Source organism: Varroa jacobsoni, unplaced genomic scaffold (assembly GCF_002532875.2).
Source record: "Varroa jacobsoni isolate VJ856 unplaced genomic scaffold, vjacob_1.0 contig01840, whole genome shotgun sequence".
NCBI lineage: Eukaryota > Metazoa > Arthropoda > Arachnida > Mesostigmata > Varroidae > Varroa > Varroa jacobsoni.
In genome coordinates, this window is record NW_019214705.1 from 38,710 (window position 1) to 61,313 (window position 22,604).

At 38.5% G+C, this 22,604-nt stretch overlaps 2 long non-coding RNA genes across 4 annotated transcripts; one reads left to right on the plus strand and one right to left on the minus strand.

Annotated features, from left to right (window-relative positions):
• Positions 1–2,146: 2,146 nt before the first annotated feature.
• On the plus strand, positions 2,147–16,215 carry LOC111272238 (uncharacterized). Of its 3 annotated transcripts, XR_015315655.1 has the most exons (4): positions 2,147–2,248; positions 3,274–3,392; positions 5,670–6,095; positions 12,642–16,215. It is a non-coding gene; the product is annotated as an uncharacterized LOC111272238 (long non-coding RNA). The 3 variants fall into 3 exon arrangements; XR_002687405.2 differs by lacking the exon at positions 12,642–16,215 and having other exon boundaries at positions 5,670–7,736; XR_015315656.1 differs by lacking the exons at positions 2,147–2,248; positions 3,274–3,392; positions 12,642–16,215 and adding an exon at positions 3,412–5,102 and having other exon boundaries at positions 5,670–7,736.
• Positions 16,216–16,655: 440 nt separating this feature from the next.
• On the minus strand, positions 16,656–17,832 carry LOC111272237 (uncharacterized). Its single transcript, XR_002687404.2, has 2 exons — positions 17,596–17,832; positions 16,656–17,158 (listed from the first exon to the last, which is right to left on the minus strand). It is a non-coding gene; the product is annotated as an uncharacterized LOC111272237 (long non-coding RNA).
• Positions 17,833–22,604: the final 4,772 nt, after the last annotated feature.

A 22,604-nucleotide genomic window follows, 5' to 3' on the forward strand; every position in this document is an offset into this window, starting at 1 on the left:
GTATCTGCCGGTCTTCTCCTTCGAGCTACCGAACCCGTAATAATTTTTATTAGATTTCTCTCTTTATATTGAAACGGTACAGATCGTTTTTTAGTTCGATGGCTCCAAGGTCACATATCTCAAATAATATGAGTCTCGTCCGGTTGCCTTTGGTGTCATTTAAAAAATGGTAGTTGATGGAAAAATAGAATTGATGTAATGCCTCTATACGTATTTATACAGTAGCGTTTGGAATTTCTGTAAAAACTCGCTATATTTTACAATTTCATTCCAGTGAGGGCAAATATGCTGCCTAGGCGCAGCAAAAAAAACCGTGCTATTTATGATAAAAATGCGTTATTGAAGGAAAGGCTAAAATAAATAGTTCTAACTAAATAAATAGTTCTAAATAGTTCGCTTTAAAAATTTCCATGTGAAGTAATAGTAGATGCGTTACAAGAAAACCAAGTAAGTTGAACAAGACCGACCCTCGAGTAGCTACGATATCGTTAACAGACTAAACACTCATCACGAAAAAGTTTTAGGCCGTTTCAAGTTGACACTGTTTACTCTATTAAATTTCGATCTACAAAACTTGACGGAAACCCAGCCAAGTCGAACTATTATTACCTAAGCGGTCAAATACGAATGCTAGAAGGTGGATCATATAAGATATTAATGTTTAAATAAAAAACGCTTCATAACCTGTGGCAGTCTAGACTGGAGCTATCATGGAGATGATGCGTTCTGTGATTAGTAATGAAGCGTCTATTGTGAGTTGCTGTTACTTGGCAAAACTATTTGTTGGACTTTTTTGTCGACACCTAAAGAAATAACAGGAAGTCATTAGGAGAAATCGATTGAAACTAGCAAACAAAAAACTCGTCATTTCCTGCCATGACAATTTTTAGCTATCCAGCAAAAACTGAGCCAGCTTACCATCAAACTACTATCTGTTTCGGTCTTCGCAAAACTCCCTTAGTAGTGTTAATTCGGTTTCAATAGATGTACGCAAAAACCACAGCTCAAAATGTTTGTCCACAAATAACCAGAGTTTTAGGATGATGGGGTTTTAGTGTTACCAGAAAAATGGCCGACAGTCGTCGACCAAAATGACGCATATATAGTTTAGTAATAGTATTTTCAAATAAGTAAAATATTCGCTACCATTTGGCCTAGAAGCGGCCAATCCTTCCTTGACGACTTAATTTGTATTTGCTATGTTATTAGTTCAATGGGCGACGTCGTATTAGCCTGGGACGACTGCACTTCTTCTTATAGATGTACTGTTACCTGTGCTAAGAACCCGGTTTAGCAAAGCCAGTAAGCAACACTACGTATCGGACTACAAACGAGCTCTGCCGTTGCAACATAAATTAGCTTGAAAAAAAATCTGAGATCTGATTAATTGAAACGCTAACTATTTATGGGGCATTTTTTCAATAACTCAAAATTCATTATGCTCAATTCTTCTCTACCGCACAGCTATACCTTATGCGCATGCTATTGCTAACATGACATAGGAAAGTAGCATTGTTGGTTCAACGTAATTATGGGGAAAGTTTTTATATTTGTGAGATACTAAAACTCTGCTAAGGTACAACGTCTTTTGCTTCTACGGGTAAAACAGTGAGTCTCTATGGAATGATCGCGCTCATACTGGAAACAGAACATTCAAAATAAAGAGGCTTCCTCCCTATTCAGGCAGCGATAGCAGCTAAGCGTATCTTACTCAATCGTACGGAGTATGTTAGCATGTACACCTGTCCGACGTTACCTTCGCTTCCAGGGAAGATGAAGGGTTTGGAAAATAGACAAAAGGCTCTGGGCCTTGTGGCCCGCGAGAGGGATATATGAAAGATGGTGGTCTGGCAGAGGGGCCAGGCAAAGAGAAGCCTCGAGGAGATAATCTAATCACGCGGCAGCATCAGCGACTGGAGGCAGCAGCGGATGGGGCAACTAAGGCATCAATGTAAAACAGAGACGGAACAGCAGAGCCGCATGGCAACAGCCTCATCCTGTATCTCTCGCCCTTTAGCAGCAGCAGTAGCATCGCTCGCCTGTGTTACCGTGTTCTATCGTCGTGCCTTATTCTTTTTACCCTTGCCGCTTCCTTGTGGTTTCTCAATAGTATTGTTTGTTTTCTCGGCGCTGTCTTCTAGTGCAACGCGTCCATTCTGCATGTTCACCAGATGCGAATGCCGCAGCAGTGGTGGCGGATGCCAGCATTCAGCTAGGGCCATTGCTACCCTACACTTATCAGGGAAAAGTATAAATGACATATGTAGATGCTTGTAGTTATTTGTGCTATAAAATTATCAGTTGTGAAAGTTACCCCAATCTCTCAGGAGTATTTCAAGTATCTAAGAGGAGTTTGCGACTCTATTACCTGTTGTAATTTCAGATCAAGGTCCTAATAATCAGCGAGTGTTATTCAAGCGCCTAACATTAGTGTCAGTGGCATCGGAACAGTGATCTTTCAATGTAGACAAGTAGTGCCTCAATGCTCTATGTCGGTTTCAATGAAATTGTCCGAAATCTTATAAACTTAGCCAATTTAAAATCATCATCTAGAATATGCAACATGTAACAGCATCCACATAAGAAACAGGTTACATAAAAATAGGAACCAATTCCCCTAGGATATCAACATATGTTTATGAGCATATATTGCTCGTTCCATTGGTGGTAACTTCCTCAAACCAGCCGAATGTCCATCTAAAAGCTATTACAGTGGCTCAGAAGAAAGAATCACGGGCTGTAAACCTCTTGTAGATTCAGCTAACTGGCTCAAATGACTTGAGTGACAAGCGCAATCCACGTAATGGAGTAGAACTATTGTAATATGGCTTTCTCGTGAATCACCACGAATGCCTCGTAAATAGCAAAAATTAGGGTTTTCATCATTCATTTTTGTTTTCATCAGAAATGGGTATAACGCTAATATTGAAAGGCTAATATTGAGATGAATCCGGTACCAACTTTTAGAGATGGGACTAGTTTTGTCAGTTTTGAGATTGAGCACACGTAGGAGTAGCTCGCGAATTTTCCATAGCATATCTCCAATGTAAAAAGTCTTAGTTTGTAGCCCCTTATCCGTTCAGGCTATACAAGGCTAGTAAGAAACTTGTATAATTAAAAAACAATGTTGGTACAATAAATAAAGTTAGTTCAGCTCTTAAAATGCGTTAGCACAGAGGCAAAAAGTGTGATGGCTCCCCATCCCGAGAACATCACACAAATCAGTCAGTGCTTACACGAAAAATGCTTACCCTTTTTTCATGTTTCTTATAGTGGGCTACAGTGAGGCATCTTCGTTTTATTCCGAATTCAATGAGGTCGCTGTAGATTTCGAGTGTTCTAACCATGGCTTCAGCTCCGAAGACTTCCCGTTGCATTTCAGTCATTTGGAGGTATGAAACATCATCATCCCTGCAGCATAATCATTTGCATGATCTTTTTGCTTTTATCCTCTTCATTCATGTTGATTTTCAACCGATTCCTCCAGTGTTTTGAAGATCGCTTCGATCGAAAGGTCACAATAAATTAGCTGGTGGTCCAAACGAGCCGAAAGAAGCCGTAGGAGGAAGCAACTGTAGCTCATTACTTTCGTCGGAACCGACGATAGCTGAACTATTAGAGTGTTTTCATTTATACTATTATAGCAATCCTATTCACCTCTGTTGATATCTTAAGGCCACATGCCAGAAGGAGGGAAAGCAAGGCTTTCTGTGGCTTTTTGTGTTAAAACGATGAATAGCTTGCGTGTTTTGCTGTGAAGTAACCAGTTGTACTGACGATGGCCGAAGCTTAAGGAGCAAGCATATATGCAGCAGTGGCTCTACCAAAGGCAAATGCGGTTAGATATAGACGGGACGCAAGAAGGAACACCTGTCACGGTGGAGTTTGACATCCATACGAAAAAAGTGGAAGCTTGGTGTCACGTCCCAATATGCTCACAGGCAGTGATTCCCTCGGGCCCATAAGAGCAGAACATGATGAATGAGAGATAAAGACATCTAGCCTTGCTCCAAATACATATATTGGTATTTGCTTGGACGTCCAACAGCTGGCACCACAACTGACACGAAGCTATCTGTAAGACTTCGCAGCGTCATCATAGCACCGATGGGGCATTTGGAAACAGCATATCTGTGCCCATTACCAATTAAAATAGTTCTATTCTTGACGGTATAGGAAGTCATAACTCTTCTTTTCCATTTCCTTGCCCGTAACGCAATTCACAACAAAAGGTGAACTTATAGGCTAATAGTTTATAGAGGAAGTGGTTGGTCAAATAGGAACAATAAACCCTGCAGCAATACGTGAATCTTGAAGAAAAAGCTGTTATTTTGAGCAGTTTAACGCCTGGGTCAATTAATTTAGTGGACACGTGGTTTGAGCATGCTGAAATTACTCCATGGCAGTTAGCAGTCAGTCAAACGAAATTCGTATTTCTTTGAGGGTAGTTAAGCGCAGTTTTGACGAAAGGCCTTCATGAGGTTGGTCACCAACCTCACATAAGTAAAATGTGTAATTTTGCTCGTGGTTACCTATTGCGGCTATTGTTACTGTGTGCACAAGTCCTCGGAATCATCCTATCAGTAGATTATCAAAGCCGTCCCCACTAAAAGATCTAGCTCTCGCTGGATTTATCTGGAATTCTTCTGACAGATCATTTTCCAACGAGACGAAGATGGCCGCATGTTTGTGATTGCTACCGCAACGTAGCCGAAGAGATGACGCAGCTCCTGACAGTCTATTCTAAGAACTGACCTAGAACAATCTAGTACATCTATCAGTCCGATGCCTCGTTTATATAGTCGTTTCTGTACTTGGAAACTTTTTCTCCAAAGCCGAGTGAATTCGAAAGCTTGATCGAACAAGGTTACAATAAGGTATAATGAGGCAACTATAATATACGCTGAACATAATTGAAAAGAAAGATCGATCAAGACATTTAACACGTGGCCGTAATGAAAAATAGAAGTGGATGTTGTTGGCTAATAGCGCTACCATTGTGCGGAAAATTGATCAAGATGGAAAACTCCATGAAGCTACGATTTGCTTTAACCGAGTCCTGGTTAAAATAGGTCGATATGGCTGATCGTCAGTGTACATTGGTGAGCAATTTTAAGATGTACACCTTAGCTATGAATGTTCTTTACATTTTGCTTCCAAGATTCTATCGTTAGAATTAATTCTGTCATTTCTGACTGTCAGGTTGGTTTAATATTACTACTATTTAGCTCGATTAGAGGTTCAGTTGGGGATCTGAAGTGCTAATATGCTCGTTTTAATGTACATCGCTTTTCTGATGGAGGCACAAGTCGACGTTTTCAGGGAACCCACTCTGCACAAGTTAATTTTGCTGCCTAGCTTACTTTTCTTTAGACAGTTCAACTAATCACGGCCGCGTAACAACTCAAAGAACATGCAGAGAAGCACCTTTGCTAACACGCTTGCCTTTCTGAATGAAGTATGATGGCATGACAGCTCTGTACAGAGCATTAGATAGAAATCATTAACTCCAGCCAAAAATTTACTCGCCTGAATCGTGAGTAAACCAGCAATAATTTCCGTGGTTTGTCCTTACATGAAAAATTAAAAGTGCTTCGTCAGAGGATAATTTGAGATAATTTACCGTTTTATTATTGTGATAACGTAAATTCCCTCGTTATTGTTTCCAGAAAGTGTCCATTTGACACGTTATGCGTAGCTCAGGTCTTCGTGAGCAATTTCTTCGCTAACGAGCTGACCGAAAGAAGGGATCATCAAGAATGCACCTCCAAACCAAGAATGGTTTTGCTCCGCTGAAACTTCGTCCCGCTTCTTATATGGCCACACGCGCATTTACGATGCGGGACTACGATGAATAACCCGAAAAGTTTGCCAATGGAAATCGCTTAATTAAGTTGAGCGGCTTATTCAGTTTGTTGGAAAACTCGGTAAGTAAGAAGAAACGTCGAGGGCGGCGTCTGTGCACTATCTGCCACGGAAGGGAAGAACAACGAAAAGGATGTATGCTGGAAGATAAGCTAGACTGAACCCAATGAAGATAAGGAGTACCAAAACAGCCGTCACCATGGATCCAGCAATGTCGTATCGACCAAGAGGTAAACAAACACTGTAACTAATGCTATGTCAATATTAAAAAAATCTCACTTGAAGGTTTCAATTGGCGAAAAGCCAAAGGTTCTTTGCCTGAAAAAATTGAATGACTAAAGAAAGATTACCTAAAACTGTTTGCTTTACGGTAGTCAAGCTAACAATAGAAATTGATTCAAATTGTAGCAGATTGACTCCAGATACCCTCGAATTGTGATTATGCAATTAACGTCACGGATAACTTAAATAAGACATAGTGGTAACATAGATCAGTTGCATATATGTCTAATATTAGAAGCCATAGAGAACTGAAATAGATTACAGACTGCCCTGCACAAAAAATGAAAAAGAGAACGCGCAACATCTTTGGGCATTTCTGCTAACTGTCAACACCACAGCGATTTCGTTGGCGCGAAAGATCTCTTCGCGATAGTGGAAAATACAGCCGCGATTAATCGAAACAGCATAGAAAAAAAAAGAGCACAGAAGGGCATCGTTTTATCATTAACGTACTAAAATGAGGATACGTATCGTGTAATCAACTTATCTATATTAAACTCACATTTTTCATACGAATTAGATCTTTTGTCCCGTTTGCACATACAGTTTGTCTATCTGCACAAAAATTATGTACCCTTTGAAAATTACTACGAAAATATTATCATATTTTACTCAATTTTGGTACCCAAAGAAAGTTTATTTCAGCGATCAGGCACCAGATCAGACATCTCTCTACAATATCTAGTTACCTTGTTAAGTAAATCTTGTTAATCAATTCGACCTTTATGCATTATAATTATCGCGCTGCAACTCGGCCATATTACCTAGCCTGTGATCGCGCGGTTTTTCATAGAATTAGGGCACCGTAGCACCGAAGATCTGTTCGTGGGTATATATCTCAAGCTTAGCAGTATTGCATAAATATAGAAGTCGCACTATTCGTGATAACATTGCCATCCATTGTTTCTATAAGCCGTTCATGTCGACTAGAATGTTTTACTCGTCGAAGCCATTTTTCAACCAGCAGTCTTTACTCGCTCATTTTGTTCATAGCAATTGCTCTTCTTGTTTAAAACATTCTTCAGCATTTCTTCGTCGTCTCTGATTTTGCATCACGTCAGCTCTTAGCCTTTAGCCTCCGATATCTTAGAATTTTTCCGGCGGAAGCCACCGTGACATTTGTAAAACTATGCAGGTCCTTGACCTCTTGCGTCCCCAGCGTCAACTTCTCTCTAGATGTTTTCGACTTTCTACATGCTTGTAGCGGGCATTTGTGACGGAATAGCGCACTGCTAAGCGTAAGGTATCCAGTAGTCATAGGGATGGCATTTGGGCGACAAATATCGGCCAGCCACCACGAACGTATCGTACCCCCGTTCGTAATTGGCTAACTCTTCTTTTCACTAGAACATTCGTCTAAAAACCTTCTCAATAGGGCCGGAACGATATTAAGGCAGAAATGGATACTCCTTTCATAATCCTTCCTAATAGATAACTCCTTTCAGTGTAATGATAAACTTAGCTAAAATGAGCTGCTTCTGCTGCTAAGATTACATTTAGTCCAAAACATTATTTTTTTTTCGTTAAATTGTCGCTCATTAAATTTATAAAATAAATATTTATAATAATAATAATTTTCTCCAAAAACACCCGAGTTTATTTCTTTTAATATGAACAAGCTAATCATACAAAATAAGCTACAATATATATATATATATATATAGAATTAGGAATCACTGTATCGTTTAACGGAATCTGCATGGGCAATGTGCGCTCCCTACAATAACAGCGTCCCCCTTAAATATTCTGACGGTTTTTAAAAATTCTATTTTCAAAATGCTGCCTATAACATACCTACTTACCCTAACCGAACGGTTCTGGATCACCCGGTTTAGAATCTCGCTTACTAAATTATATAAACATTATACACACGAAAAAACAGCATCTTAGTCTGAGAGCCGGCTGAAGAATCTGATTTGAAACAATTTATAAAGTGTCCATCATTCTGCTTTTTCATTTTTGGTATCCAAACACACACAATGACTGAGTCTCATTAATGGGGTACACAACAGGAAGAAATCGATGAATGATGCAGTAGATAATGACGTAATTTATGCAATTTAGGTTTTTGCATCGTTTGTGTGTAATATTTTAGCTTCGCAGTCACCTGCTAGCCATCTAATAGATAGAATTATATTCACTAGGCAAGAGCAGTATCCGTTCTCTCAAAAGTGGGTTTTTCTCCGGCGAACAGTGTTTACTCTTGATGCAAAAATCAACCTCAAAAAGATTTCTAGCATTTTCTCGAGCTAGAGAATATGTTCACTATGGGAAAAACAATTTTCCGGTCCATGCCCATGTTCTGGGTGTGATATCCAATAAGGGATGCCACCATACTTCTTCTAGAACGGCGAACGTATCACCAAAGAAATTTATCTGCATGTTCTGCGAAGTGTTGTGCAACTCTGGATAACTGGAGTTCCTAAAGGATACGCAGGGCCTCAGTACAACATAGATTTAAATTTTCTCCGCACACAAAAACCTAGCGGTCATCATGTACGGAGCGCTATTGAAAAAGGGCCCAACAAGGCTTCACATAACAACGTCGACTCATTTATGCTATTGAAAGGGCGCTCGCACATTTGCAAAAGTAATCTTTGAAACCAGTCTGTGAGCGGTTTAGGCCCAGAATTGAAGCTGCTATCGCGATAAATAGTGATTAGGTCAAATAAGTACGATCGCCAAAAGCGATGCTTTTAGAGCATACAAAAAAAAATCGTTTTTATTTAAATACAGCCTGGAAAACAAGCCCTTATTTAGTCCGACAATCCTGTATGTCACTGTTGTCAGATAGATTGCTACCGATTGCTCACGTGCACCTGTATGCCTTATAGACATTTGGGCTGATTGCCTCCGCTCATTTCGAGCACTTTGTATACTTCCTTTTATTTTTATACTTTGTACTTCCTTCTATTTCAAACGTTAGATGAAAGAAAGTTCTACAACGTATCATCGTCGAGCATTTATTTACAGAAATGGCTAGCATAACAACGCTCTGATTGACTGATACGTCCTGGAGTCACCCCGTAAAGACCTGTTTACAACAGTAGCATAGCGTAAATGTATTTGTTCTCTAGCTAGCTGTTATTTGACTTCAGTTTGGTCAAGGAACGGCTCAAACTAGTGTAAAAATTTTAGCGATCTATACATGTGTGTATAATGCGTAATTTTTAGTATACAATAGGTATGATGTTTTACTTGAATTACAGATGTGCTTTTTTTACTGCTTATTAGTCATAAGTCACCCATTATGAACACCGTCATAAGTGACAATCTGATGAGTTATGAGCTACGTTACGACGAAAGTAAGCGAACTAGATTCTATTGCGTATGGTGCACATATATACATAAGCAGAAGCTTGTGGTTAAAATATGAAGTTCCATAAAGTTTCTCTTAGTTCAGCAGGTAAAATGTCATTAAAACATACATATTTTGATACTGTATTCGTTTTTTAGCATTTATTGCAGTAACAACGAAAACAGCTGTTGCTCAAAATGCGGAAGGATTGTGATAACTAGTGTGCCGCTTTTTACCTCAGTTACCATCTTTAAGACACCTAGCAACTTACTAGAGTTAAAGTTGTATACCCTCGACTAGACTTATTTATTACATATGACGCAATGTTTTTTACTGCATTGTTAATCCGTATATATATATATATATATGATAAATGTTTATCCACTACTAGCAAATAAGAATGAATGACATTTTTTTACTTGTCTGACCTTCAAAGGCCGAGATGAATTTTAGTATAAGTTCTGTGTAAGTGGCCGACGCTTTTTCTTTCATTAAGAAGACTGAATTCGAATTTACTACCTTGACAAATTTTTCTCTGTATTTCTTCTGGTATTTTTAAAAAGCCTCAACGGTCGTTCATAGAGTGTGCTGCTCAGGGTTTCGTCTGATATGACAATTACCCTTAGCTTGGTTCGGTGCCTTCTCCAGTGTAGCAATTCGGTTGAAAGCCTTCCAATCCTTGCACGTGTGTTCGCGTTATACGTACCTATCAGCTTTGTTAAGCTTGTTCGGATTTTGCGTAAGAATTGTTTGGTTGTTTGCGGGAATCTTGCCAATGTCGTGTTGAATATTTCAATTAAATCATTCTCCATAGAGTAGTATATGGTACTTCGGATAAATTGAACCCGATATTCTAGCTTGAGAAAGTGTTGGAGTTCTCGGCTAACGAACTATATGTCCTTGTCGTTTACTATAGACTATAGTGTCCTATCAATGAATTAATCCGCACATTTGTATTTTCGTGGCTTCGGCCTTTACGCCAACTTAAATTAACTTACTTACTTAAAAGAATAGTTCATAACTAGTGTTGCTGACTGTGATCGGAATATCATTTTAAGCAGTCTTTGGCCCAGAATTAATACCATGGTCAATGTTCTCTTAACCAGACTAGCACATATCCTGCAGTCAGATATAGCTTGCTTTAGTAATTGGATTTATTGTGCTTTTTCGAGAACTTTTCTTTATCCTTTACTTTCGTCCGTATAACATTTTTCTACAGAAAAGAGGTGTGCCATTGCTACTGAGTACTTCCGTTGTAGTGTTAGTAACAGCAGTCAGGATCGTAATTAAGAAAAAAATAAATATTGCCAACGATCATGTCTTTTTTAGTTTTTCTTTTCGTTTATTATTCCATTCGATCTACCAACAGCCGTCTTGGAGACTCGATTAAGTCGGAAAAGCTCTCGATATACCGGATATAGACACTTGTTGTTTCAATTAACGTACTTAAATTGGGACATGGATATGGACTTGGTCATTTCCCTAATAATGGCTTCCAAGTTACTAGCGCATTTTTTCCGTCACTGAGTTCGATTTAATATGACACCAATCGTTGTTGACACCAAGTCCAATATTATTTCTATTTATTTTAATAGTTAACAATTATGTTGTTCCTTCGCTTAGCGAAAAATTAAGATCCCTTTTCATTCGGAACTGAAAAACGGCTGGTGTCAAAGCAAACGCGTAAAGACCATCAACTCACGACGGCTAAAGTCTTGCTTCCGTTTTCATACACGTGCAGTCGCATTCGATTGGTGTCCCGTCTATGTTTATGTTTTTGTCCACAAGCACTACTTATATATTCGCCTGGCCTTCCACTTTTAGGTAACGTCTCAAGACTGAACATTTCTACATCTTGTCGAACTTTCGCCCGTAAATAGCCTCTAAATATATCTTAAAGATAAAAATTCAATCCTTCCGGAAGTGACAAGCATTGCTGCGGTGAACAAAAAGAAAGCTATCGTACTTTTACACCTGCATTTATATAATTAGTAGAGGTAAAGTTCGGGATTTGAAGGACCCTTTGGTTGCGTTTTCCTCTCACGGTCAGCTTACACTTCTAGTCTCAGTCTAGATAGCATTGGCATTACATTATATTGTACAAGAACAACTCTATTGCTGCCGGAAGCTGTAATTAAAATGACGCCTGGGTGCCATGTATCGCATCTCTATGTCGGCTGGAAAGAACGGACTGGGCACCTTTTGGAGCGAGGCCCATTGATAAAATTTGAAAGTGATCAAGTTATAGCTTGTGTTATGCAGAGTTGACTACAGGTAAGTAAGTAAGTAAGTACACAACAAGATTTCCAGAAAGACACTATTGAATAGACATAATGAATAATTTAATCACAATCGACAACTTAGATTTTGAGAGCTGTGAGAACGCCTCAGCGATAGTGGGATGAAGTCCGCGGGTGGAAAACATAACATAATATAACTGCGTTCAATGTAATTGCTAGATTACAGCTAGAATAGATTTATATAAGCTATATTATTAACTGATCATTTGGCGGTACTTTATGCCAAGTGAGCAAGGTTCCAAAACAAAGTAGCAGACTAAGCCCAGTTTCAAATTTCCTCCAATAGACTACACGTAAAACTATAAAATTTTTAGCAGCTTTAAGATTTTTTGGCATATTTAGTTTTCTCGTTTCACTTGATTGCTAGAAATCTTCGAGATGTTTGTACGATCGCCGGAACAAATGTATATACCCGTTCGTATCACTCAAAGAATCAAATGTTTATCGCACTTTTAAAAAAAGTAAAAAATATGTCATTTGAGATAAGAAGATGCTGAAAGAAAACTCAGTTAAAGATATGATAGCAAAAATGATGATCGCGCACCACTGACGTTTTATTCGATTACAGGAACACTTTATAATTTTATTAAGTTAACTTTATTTAAGGATCTAAGCGAATCAATAACTGTAATCATCCAAAGTACCGGCTCGCAGATGATGAGCAGATTAATCCGTGTTTTATTTTCTGTGTAGTTGTATTATTGATGAAGTAGCGATGCTCATGTTGCCAGCTTGCCGCTAAGGCAACGTAATAGCCTAGACGCTCGAAGCATGTTTAGAAAATTCCGTTGTTTTTTTAACCCTGTTCACCAACTTAACTATGGCTACTGTGCCTATAAATGAGAGCTGTATTGTACTAAGTAAATTAAACTGTGATCTGTTGCTACTTCTGACAGCTCTTTGTAACCCGGAAGCCACTGCTGTTGGCCTGCTCTAGCCTAACAAGTCTAAGAGCCAACTCGGCTGGACTAACACGCTAGCAGAACTTGTACACCCTCGGGCTAGTTCGCAGCTGACGAGTTCGTTCACCCGTCCCAGGCTTAACTAAGTTTTGGTAATGGAGGTCATCAGCACTGCCCACTTACGCCATCTGGCGTTCTGTCCGTCTCGACTGACAGAAGCTGGTGCTTGTCCCCTTGGCAAATATTAACGAACTCTTCGTCGTTAGAAATGTTTACTGCACTGCTGCTACCGTACTACTGCTTCTGGCAATCCATTGTCGACCCAAGAAAACGATATAGTTTACAATGAGTAAAGATGCGTAAGATCATGATGCTTGAAACAACATAATCAGCGTTGGCGTTATTTCCTGACGTTCGGTTGGTACATTTATCTAAGTAACAGACAATTTCCAATTATGTACAGTGTGATTGTAGAATCGGCTTTAGATCAGAGGTCGTAGCTCAAAACCTGCCACTGGCATTAACTACACAACTTGTGTAAATAAACTTACTTTTTATGGAAAAGGGGCTTGAAATCTATCTCAAGTCTATGGATCTCTTAATTCTTAAACAGTCGTTGCTCTGATACTTTATCTGTACAATGATCTCTTTGTGACTACGTAAAATTTGGTATCTTAGGCATGTGTTTTGGCGATATCGAAAGATTGAAATAGTTTGTGAAAAAAATGCGCTTTTTTAACGTCGTTGTGAAGCAAACGGTTATGAGTTATATGTTGCTTGATAGGTAGACTAAAAATGGCATCCGTTTATTTTTATATTGTATTTAATATTTTTTTACCCGTCGATCTTATTTTTGATATTAGGCTCTTTAACCGTTGGTAATAAAGGACAGACATCTATCTAGTCTGTATCGAGTGCAAATATTGTCCAGATAAAGAAATTTTTTGTGAAGTTAATTATATTGCGCGTAATGGTCCGTAGAGAAAATTGGACCGGGCACCATCGTCCAAATACTTAATGCTGAGATTTGGCGACAAAAAAAAAAAGGGGAAATCTGTGTCACTTGTGAATTGAAAAAAAAAAAAATGTGATCAAACCTATTCCGCTAAAATCGAATTATCCAATCGATGGGCCTTGAATCCGTTCAATCCGTTTGCAATAACCAAACGCGGTCCGCATTGTTGGGTTCTAGAAAGCAGCTATCAAACGTTGTACCCGCAAAAGCTCAACGATGATAATCAAGCTAGAATCCGAACAAGAATCAGCTTTAGAAAACAATTCTCAAGTTTTTGAGAATAGAGTAAAAGCGTTTTGAGATGAAAAATAGTGAGAGAAAACTAGGCAGGACAAAAAGATGCCTGAATTGCGCAATCAAGGCGCTTGGTGATAGGTTAGGTATGCCCACAGTTTTACGAGGTGATCTTAGCGCAAAAATGAATTCTGGTAGTACAGCAAACTAGAACGAAGGAGCCTAGAAGATATTGTACACCAGTATAACAAGATAACTTGAAATCTGACCAGAATTTAGCTAGAAAGGTGTATGTTAGAAGAAAGCACAAGACGACGTTTAAAAAAATATTTACCATACGAGCGAGTGGTTTTTGAAAAAAAAGCAGGTTATTATAGTGAGAGAGTCACTTAGAATAAAGTAGAAAGGCATAGGAAGAGGTTTGATAGATAGTTAGGCTTTACAGAAGGAATCAACAGGAAGATATGTAGCGAGAAAGAAAAAAAGTACTCTGTTACGATGCAGCAGGTCTTGACCAGTAGCCAGTGACGGGCCTATCAAATCATAACAAATATAGCCTATGACAGGTGGCGGACTTACAGGTGATGATCTTCGACATGATTGTTTAAAAACAATTACCTGACTATGTTTCGGTAAAGGAGGATAATTTCGAAAAATCGTAGCCGAAAGCATTACTGCAAGAAGCACGAACTAAAGAAGCGAAATATGCCTTCAAATAAAATCGAAAAGACAGAAAATGGCTGACATAATACACTTAGCAAAACATAGCAAGAAAGGTTAGGAACACTATCACGAGTCTAAGACCATCTCTACGTCCCCATGTGCTAGAAGCTTGTGAGAAGAATTCTTTTTAAGTTACTAAAAGAAAGTAAATTATCTATTAATATCTGATAAGGCAACTAAGTCCAACAGGATTAATTACATACATAAGTACACGAGCAATATTCCTGTGTCTTAAGCACATAAAAATACGTGAAACCATTATAATCGTTAATGAAATATTGGTGTGATGTACATCGTAAAAAATAAGTCACGTTATTCAACTCAATCGTTCGGGAAAGCCTAAGGCAATATTTATATTTTACACAATATAACAATATGTTATTGAATTGCATGTTAAAATGCGAAAAGTTAAAAATTAGAAAAAGCACTATTTAATATATATGTACCAAAAAGTTGTTCAACGAGTATGATAACGGGTCTCCATTTAGTAGTGACAGCAACGTGTTGCTATAGGACAATGTTGTTCATTTTTCTGAGCATGAATTAACAATCCCAGAGCCAACCTAGTAAACGCCTGAATAGTAACGAGAAGAAAGTAGATTTTTTGCATTTTCCTCTGCTCTATTGAATTTAATTACATTATAGATATATTGTGCTCTAGCAATCATTCATTTGTATTCATCCGTTATGTAACGGTACCAACGACCCGTAAACAGTCCTAGCACGATCATGTAACCCTCTATTATTGATGGGAGGATGGGGGATACAAGTCTACTGTGTCTTTCGACCATCTCGCGCTTCCTATCCTCCAATCTTTAAGATATCCTATCTTTGTTCAAGGAGTTAGTGATTAATAAAAAGGGGTCGAATGTTAGTTCGTTAGGAGTTAGTAGTTGGCTGACCGATGCAGCATTATAGAAAGTATTAGAATAGGTACTATATACCAGTAGAACTCTGTGTCTCCTTGTTTGTTCGCCTATCTGACCCGAATCGACCGTTACTGTGGTCGCATTGGGCTGATGTTTGTTAATTTGCTAGAATTTTTTTTACAAATATATGAGAAAGTTGTATGAAAGAAAGAGAGGTTGACGTAGCTTGGAGTTTGGTAGAATTTTTGCGCAAACATTTTTTCAACGGCAACCGTATGTTTACATGGAGATGGTCTATGTAAAGAGATACCAGTTGAGAGCTTTCACCGAGTTTAATCAAAATCCAATACATATCTCTATGCCCGAAATTTTAGATTTGATGCTCTACGCAACGAAATTGTTTACTGACGAAAATCGATATATCTCAATGAGCTGAATAAAAAGCAATATATATAGATATACCGATATTTAAAACTAACATTTTTGGGTGGAAAACCTTATTGGCTTCGTCAACTTGCCTATGCAATAATGGGGTGAAAATGCATTTTTAGTGATTATTTTAGCCAATTTCTACTAAGTGCCAATTAGGAAATTGCTAATGTAGAGTTGATTTTCGTGGAAACATGTTTCCTACTTTATTTGTGGAGAAAATCCAAATAGTAACAAATGAGACGCAAATAAAAGAATTAAATGATACATAAATAATTCTGGGGTTTTGTGACGCTTCAGAAACAGAATCAACATGCCACTTGAGGCACATCATATATCTGTGTTTTCATTCGGTATAATTAGTTAAGGAAAGAGCAAAAAAAGACTGGGGTGGTTCGAAAAACAGAATTGATATTCGTTTAGTAGAATATGTAATTATCTATTATGAAAAAGATGGAAAAAACTTCTCGGGGCACAGAGAGTTAGCTGACCCTATCAATGGCCAAATCCATGGAAAATCGGTTGAAAGCCGACTCGATCTATATACGTTTCTCAGCTATCGACCGACCCTTTTCACGAAGCTCCCAAAACAGAGCCAATCAGTAACATTAAAAAAAGCCTTGTAATTACATTATGATAAAACTAAGAAAAACCAATATATCGTAAGAGAAACAAATCTTGGCTTCTTGGAAAACATATTAGAACAGGATGGTGTGATCATTATAAAACAGTAGCGAGTTAGGTGGAGCAGCGTAATTGCATATTTATTATATAGTTTATCTAAGCTAGAATATGACATCAATAAATCAGGTAAAATAAAACATAACAAGTGTAGGGCAAAGCCCACGGATTTGCGTAGTGTATATATACTTTGGGTAGAAATAAACCCAATGAAGACAACGGTGCACTCGTTTTTTGTGTGTATCTGCTTCTACGTGACGCTGTGCAATTTTTAGAGCAACCCTCCATTACGGCTCATTCGTTGTGAAACGTATATACGTAAAGCACTTCAATACAAGAACTAAAACGACACTGAGTGCAGGTAAGAGAAGGATTTTTGGCTTGGTTTTATTGTATGTTACCTCGGCAATCTCTTAATCCCACACTCCGCATCAACCTACATCCGCCCAGTTCAGTCATTCGTCTTCATTTATCGTTAATCCGAACAAATGCTCCGCTCTCCGTTCCTTTTGTTGTGGCTGCATTATCTAACGATTCGTCGAAAAGTGAAGCAAAAAGTCCTAAAAAAAAAACAAAATATACATTGCTTTAACTGTTAAACCTATTGTACTTTCTAAAAGGAAACCTTTTTTTCGAGCCGCAGGATAACATCTTACCGAACTATTGGCGTATTTTGCCTCTATCCCCGAAAACAGTCAGCACAACAAATCATTTTCATCAAAAAAGATTTTCAATCATAGAAGGACGGTTTTCTCCTTCAGCCGTGATACGCAAAATGTAAGGATGTTTTTCGATAGGTTTTATATGGAGCTCAAGAACCGAACATATCTACAAGCTTGAAAAAATGCTTCCTTGGCTATACATTTAACGACAGTAACTTTGCAGTGGTCACAATTAAAAAATTGTTACAGTTCCAAGCTGTCATGTGGTAATCAGTAGGTAAGTATGATGTGTCGCAAAATACCGGGACTATAACATAACATTTTAAATACGTTACCATTTTTGTCTTACTTGGTGATCTTCCGACCATGATAGAGAAATCCGTAAAGATCTCTTAGAGCCAATGTCTCAAATCCTATGCGGTCTCAGCGCACTTTGACGACTGTTCGATCTTAAGGTTCCATCTACTATAAGTGCTTAAACACCCTAAGTAATATTGAAAAATAATATCATCTACAATCGAAAAACTACGAGGCTTTTTAGTTACGTTATGCTATTGACTGTAAAAATAAAAACCGTGCTTACGCGAAAACGGTCTAAGTAGTAAATAGTCCTGTTTTTACGATGGTCTTATCATTCTGATTCTTGGCTTCCGCAGTGTCAAATACGAGCCTCCAGCAGCGCTTCCAGCTAACTATTCAGTTAGCTAGAGGCGCTGTTGTATATCCTTAGGTCAGCCAAGACCTTTGCAAGAGAATCGTACCGTATTAAATTAAACGCCTTACATGCATTTACGTTTTGACGACTACATATCTACCATTAGCGCTGTGTTGGACAAGCGTTAGTTGAGGTAATGTTGAGTAAACTATTCTTTGTGCCGACGATACTAATGTCACAGAATCGAAATTCAGCCGAGTAATTCGAAATTCAGCCGAGTTATTCGAAATTCAGCCCGGACCGCGAGGACACGACACTGGTGTGCTGATGCTTAGCTTCGAACAGAGAATTATTAATACGATCAAACGGGTGCTTTTGAAGAGCCGCCCTACGCTTATGAAAAGATTGCTAAATTCGATCTATTCGTATTTAATAGGCTTTACATAGATTAGATTATACCAAAAAACTTGTCTTTATAGTAATGCTCGCACATAAGTAACAAGTGCGCTTAAAAAAATCTAGAAATATGTTGTATAGCAAGCTGAAATGGAGAACTTTTTGACAAGTTCTATGAATATCAACTGAATATTGAACCTAGACCTCATGGTTGTGAGTGCTGCTTCCTGCCTGATCACCTCACCAGTTAGGCCAACATATAATACAACACTGCAAAAATCAGGTCAGAATTTTATATACACTCGTACGCATACTTACTATGATAAATATCATACGTATCGTCATACTTAAAAAATTCATCAAAGCATTGGATGTGGTACAATCAAAACGTAAAAGGCGAGTATCAATAGAGTAAAATGTGGCGCGAGAATTGGCTGAGATGGTAATTTTACATTAATTCTTTAAAGAGTAAATCTTTGAATATATGGCAATTTCTAAAAAGACAATTTGCCTGGCAAATAATTCAATATACTTTACTATGTGATTTACAATGTAAATAGCGCTTTTATTAGAAGGGGATAGCCCGATGCAACTGAAAAGATGGTAAAATAGTTCCAACCTTGGCAGTAGCTGAAGCGGAGTAAGTAATCTGCTTGCCTGACGTATGTCGAGGTGACTTATAAAATGACCAAACTTACGAATTATATTATATTATCCTCCAAGGTTATGTAAGTGAAAATAGCAAATTTTGATCATCACCCAGACACTAGTGCTAAGATACCTAGGTTTTAGTTTCTTTACTAATTTCACTTCTTATTCTCTTAACTTGCAAATATATCTCGTATGGTACATATGCTACACTCAACGTCGACAACCTGGCTTCGTTCTAACCCTGTCTGTAAGTTGTTCACAGATAACTTCCAATGTATGGTGTCGCCAAATATACCCAATATAGGAAAGCCAAAAAAGCTTGAACGGCTATTTCTTTTGCACGAAGTGTCTGATTGGTCAGATCTCCAAGGGAAAATCGTCGCAGACACTCGACTCACTTGAGTCTGTAAAGCTAGCGGAACGATTCATAATCCCCGCATGTAAATGCCTCGCAAATCGTGCGCTTCCCTTTCCCAGTCGTTGCCATCTGCGCCTGTCTGAACCTGACGTAAAGCGTCAAGCACGTATAGCCGCATCCCAGAGCAGCTGTGGGGCGTGTCTTACTGAGGCAGTCATACGCTAGGTATATTCACATTAATTTACCCTTGGTAGCACTACTGTATTTATTTATTTATTACCATAGTTTTTATTCATTAGTGAAAGGTTCAAAGCAAAGCTCGTTTACTCTCATCTATAGTTTATTTTCTGTTGTCGTTTTTAAGGTGAAGTCAAAAGGGACAGCTTGCAAATTTCTATCATAAAGCTTAACAATGGAACCTGGATGGATAAGTAAGCTAAACTTCAGTTATTGTTTACAAGTTTGCTCAAGTTGATACCCTACCTAAGTAATCATTTCGTTATCGATCAGATGCATTTTCCCTGCACAAAATGAGTGATACGATTCTGTTTTAGAACAGTATTACGTTCTACCTATCGAAAGAAAGCCCATTGTTAGCTACTTATTAAAAAAGGTAATCCATTCAATAAAACTGGACCTTAATTAAACACTGTGCTGTAGTCGCGAATTGGTACCATAGTTATCTATTCATTCTATCTAATGTCAGCAAGAATCACGTTGCATTTAAACATATCGTAAGTCAATGTTACGCTATGCAGTGAGTCAGATAGCTAATTTAGGGTTTACACACTGGCGCGTACTCTGTACAACGGTGGCCATTAGTTCTTATAGTGGTAGAAGGTTTTGGGTCCTCAAGTCATTAGTGGTGGGTTTTCAAGCCATTCACGCTACTTTAATTCGTCTGCATGATACTCGCCATTAGTGAAAGAGGCACGTCAACTTTGATTGGCAATTTCAAAGGGTATGATAACCAGAAATCGACAAACACAGATTTAATTTCGTAATTGCGAGAACCATTTGATTCCGGTCAGACAAAAGCCTTTCACGATGTCATGGTGGAACGCGTCACTCGAAGCCTTACTGCTTGCCAGGATTTCGCTCAGACTGCTATTGAAAGCATTGCCAGTCGTACCGTCGGTAACCAATTGTAGCTAGTAACAAATAGTCTTCTTTTCCTTGAAGTATCTTCCCATAACGATGGCTCTATTGGACTATTATGTTTTTCAAGGATCACAGTTGAGGTTTTTTCAATGCCAGATTGTTGAGACGGCACCTGATCGAAGGCACTTCTTGAACTGTGCAGTCTAGCGCATGATATAAGAAGTCGCACCTAGCTCATATGCTCATTTTTATTGAAATCGTAGTCCAGATCCTTATTGTTGGAGGCTTGTTGCCATTATTTGGAGGGGCACGCATTAGTTTTCTCTGATTATTTCGTTATTTAATGCCGTAGAGACAAATAAGAAATCATGTGGCGTTTGGGGTGTAAGCTAGACATCTATTAAAGATAGCCATTGAACACCACGGCATTGAAAGAAAAAGTTGTCAACTTGTACGAGAATCGTGCATGTTCTTAAATCTGTATGCCTTCGTAATGCCTAATCGATATATTTCTGTTAAATTTGTAGCTTTTCTTATCGACAACGGAATGCGACTAGCGACACCTTGCAGCCAGATATAAATTTGCCAGGAAAATCATCGAATTATACAGTACCTGTAAACCTTGCCACTCTCCCAGTGGGCCTTGATGGGTAAAACTTGGCCTCCCGCTCTAGGCCAGAAGAATTTAGGGGATTGGCCTAGAGCATTCAAGATTCAAAAAACCTTCCGTTTCAATAGATCTACTCTTAGCTATCCCTTCTATAACAGGCCTCGGTACAGCTGTTTAGCATTGTTTCAAGGACCTGTTAGGTCATGGGAGGTCAACACGAGTAATCTGGAAGGATCGAGCAAGAGAAGAAATTGTGATGACGACGTCATTCAAATCTTTGCTGGAAGTATTCAGATCTTTACGTGAGTCTACGCTTAGTTCAGATTATGTTATCACTCCTCTAGTTCGTACGCCATAAGTACCTTGTTCGCACACCATTACTGGGAGGGAACCCATGATCCAGTACTTGAAGTCTGCCAAGGTGCCTATGAAAGACCTGGGTGATGAAACACAGAAAATTCGAAGTGAGCTGAATGAGGCGGATCGTCTTAAGGAAAAATTTAGTGAGCCTCTGTAATCATGGCTACCCAGGTTGTATGTTTGCTAAATCGGGACAGCGTATACTTCAAAGGTGTGAATTATTTAAAACTAAGTGAAGCGTAGAAGAGAATAATAATACGGAAAGGAAAAGGTAATATTTAAGACTTGGTGAGACAAACATCAGTTAAGCGTATTTTACATTAGATACGCGGCCGTGCTTAAGTTATAAATCGATGCAGCGAGAGCCTGGCAAATATCGCGCGGCTTATGCTTCCCCTCGCATCTTGCCCCCGCCCACGATCTGTCATCATCATTGCTTCCTCGTCAGTAGCCAAAAATACACTATATGAAGGTAAAATTCAAAGAACTAGTTGCAAATTGACTTAGCGTGAAACTTAAATTATGAAACAAATGCAAAGAACCAATAATTGTTAGCTTGATCGAAATATGCTTCGTTAAAAGCAAGATATATTTTCAACGGTACGAGACGACGCCTTGTAAGCAAAGAAACCTGTACATTAAATAAAAGCTTTGTTAGGTATATACCCTCAGAGACTTAGCTTAGAGAGAGAAGCTCTCATTCGATCCTACTCGATAACTTACACTTTTGTTAATGTCCAAGTTTCAACTGTTTATGCGCGAACTTACCACAAAGTGGCAAAAGGAAGCGAACGGAAATAACACTCAGCGAGCCTACGATACGAGTTGATCGATTGATTACTTAATCATCCAACAGGCATAACGTGTAGCTGAGTTTTATGAAAATTTGTATTTTATGAAATGTGATATATTTGTTTTCAGTCCATATCGATCCTGTATACAGTGTTCTTTGATGTAACAGCTTTATTATATGTGACAGCGCTTTGATCCATACGTGCCCTTCTACAATGTGAACATTTATAGTTTTAGCTGGTCTCTACTTCATTCCCTTGAACCTATAGAATATCTTCATAATATATGCTGTTGCATCAGCGGTAGTAAAGCCTCACAACACATGTTTAAATCTTTTACTCATGCCACTTGCCATATATAGTAAGTCGCTCCCGTAACGCACTGGCCATATATAGCGGGCTAGAAGAATTTTTTTATTCCG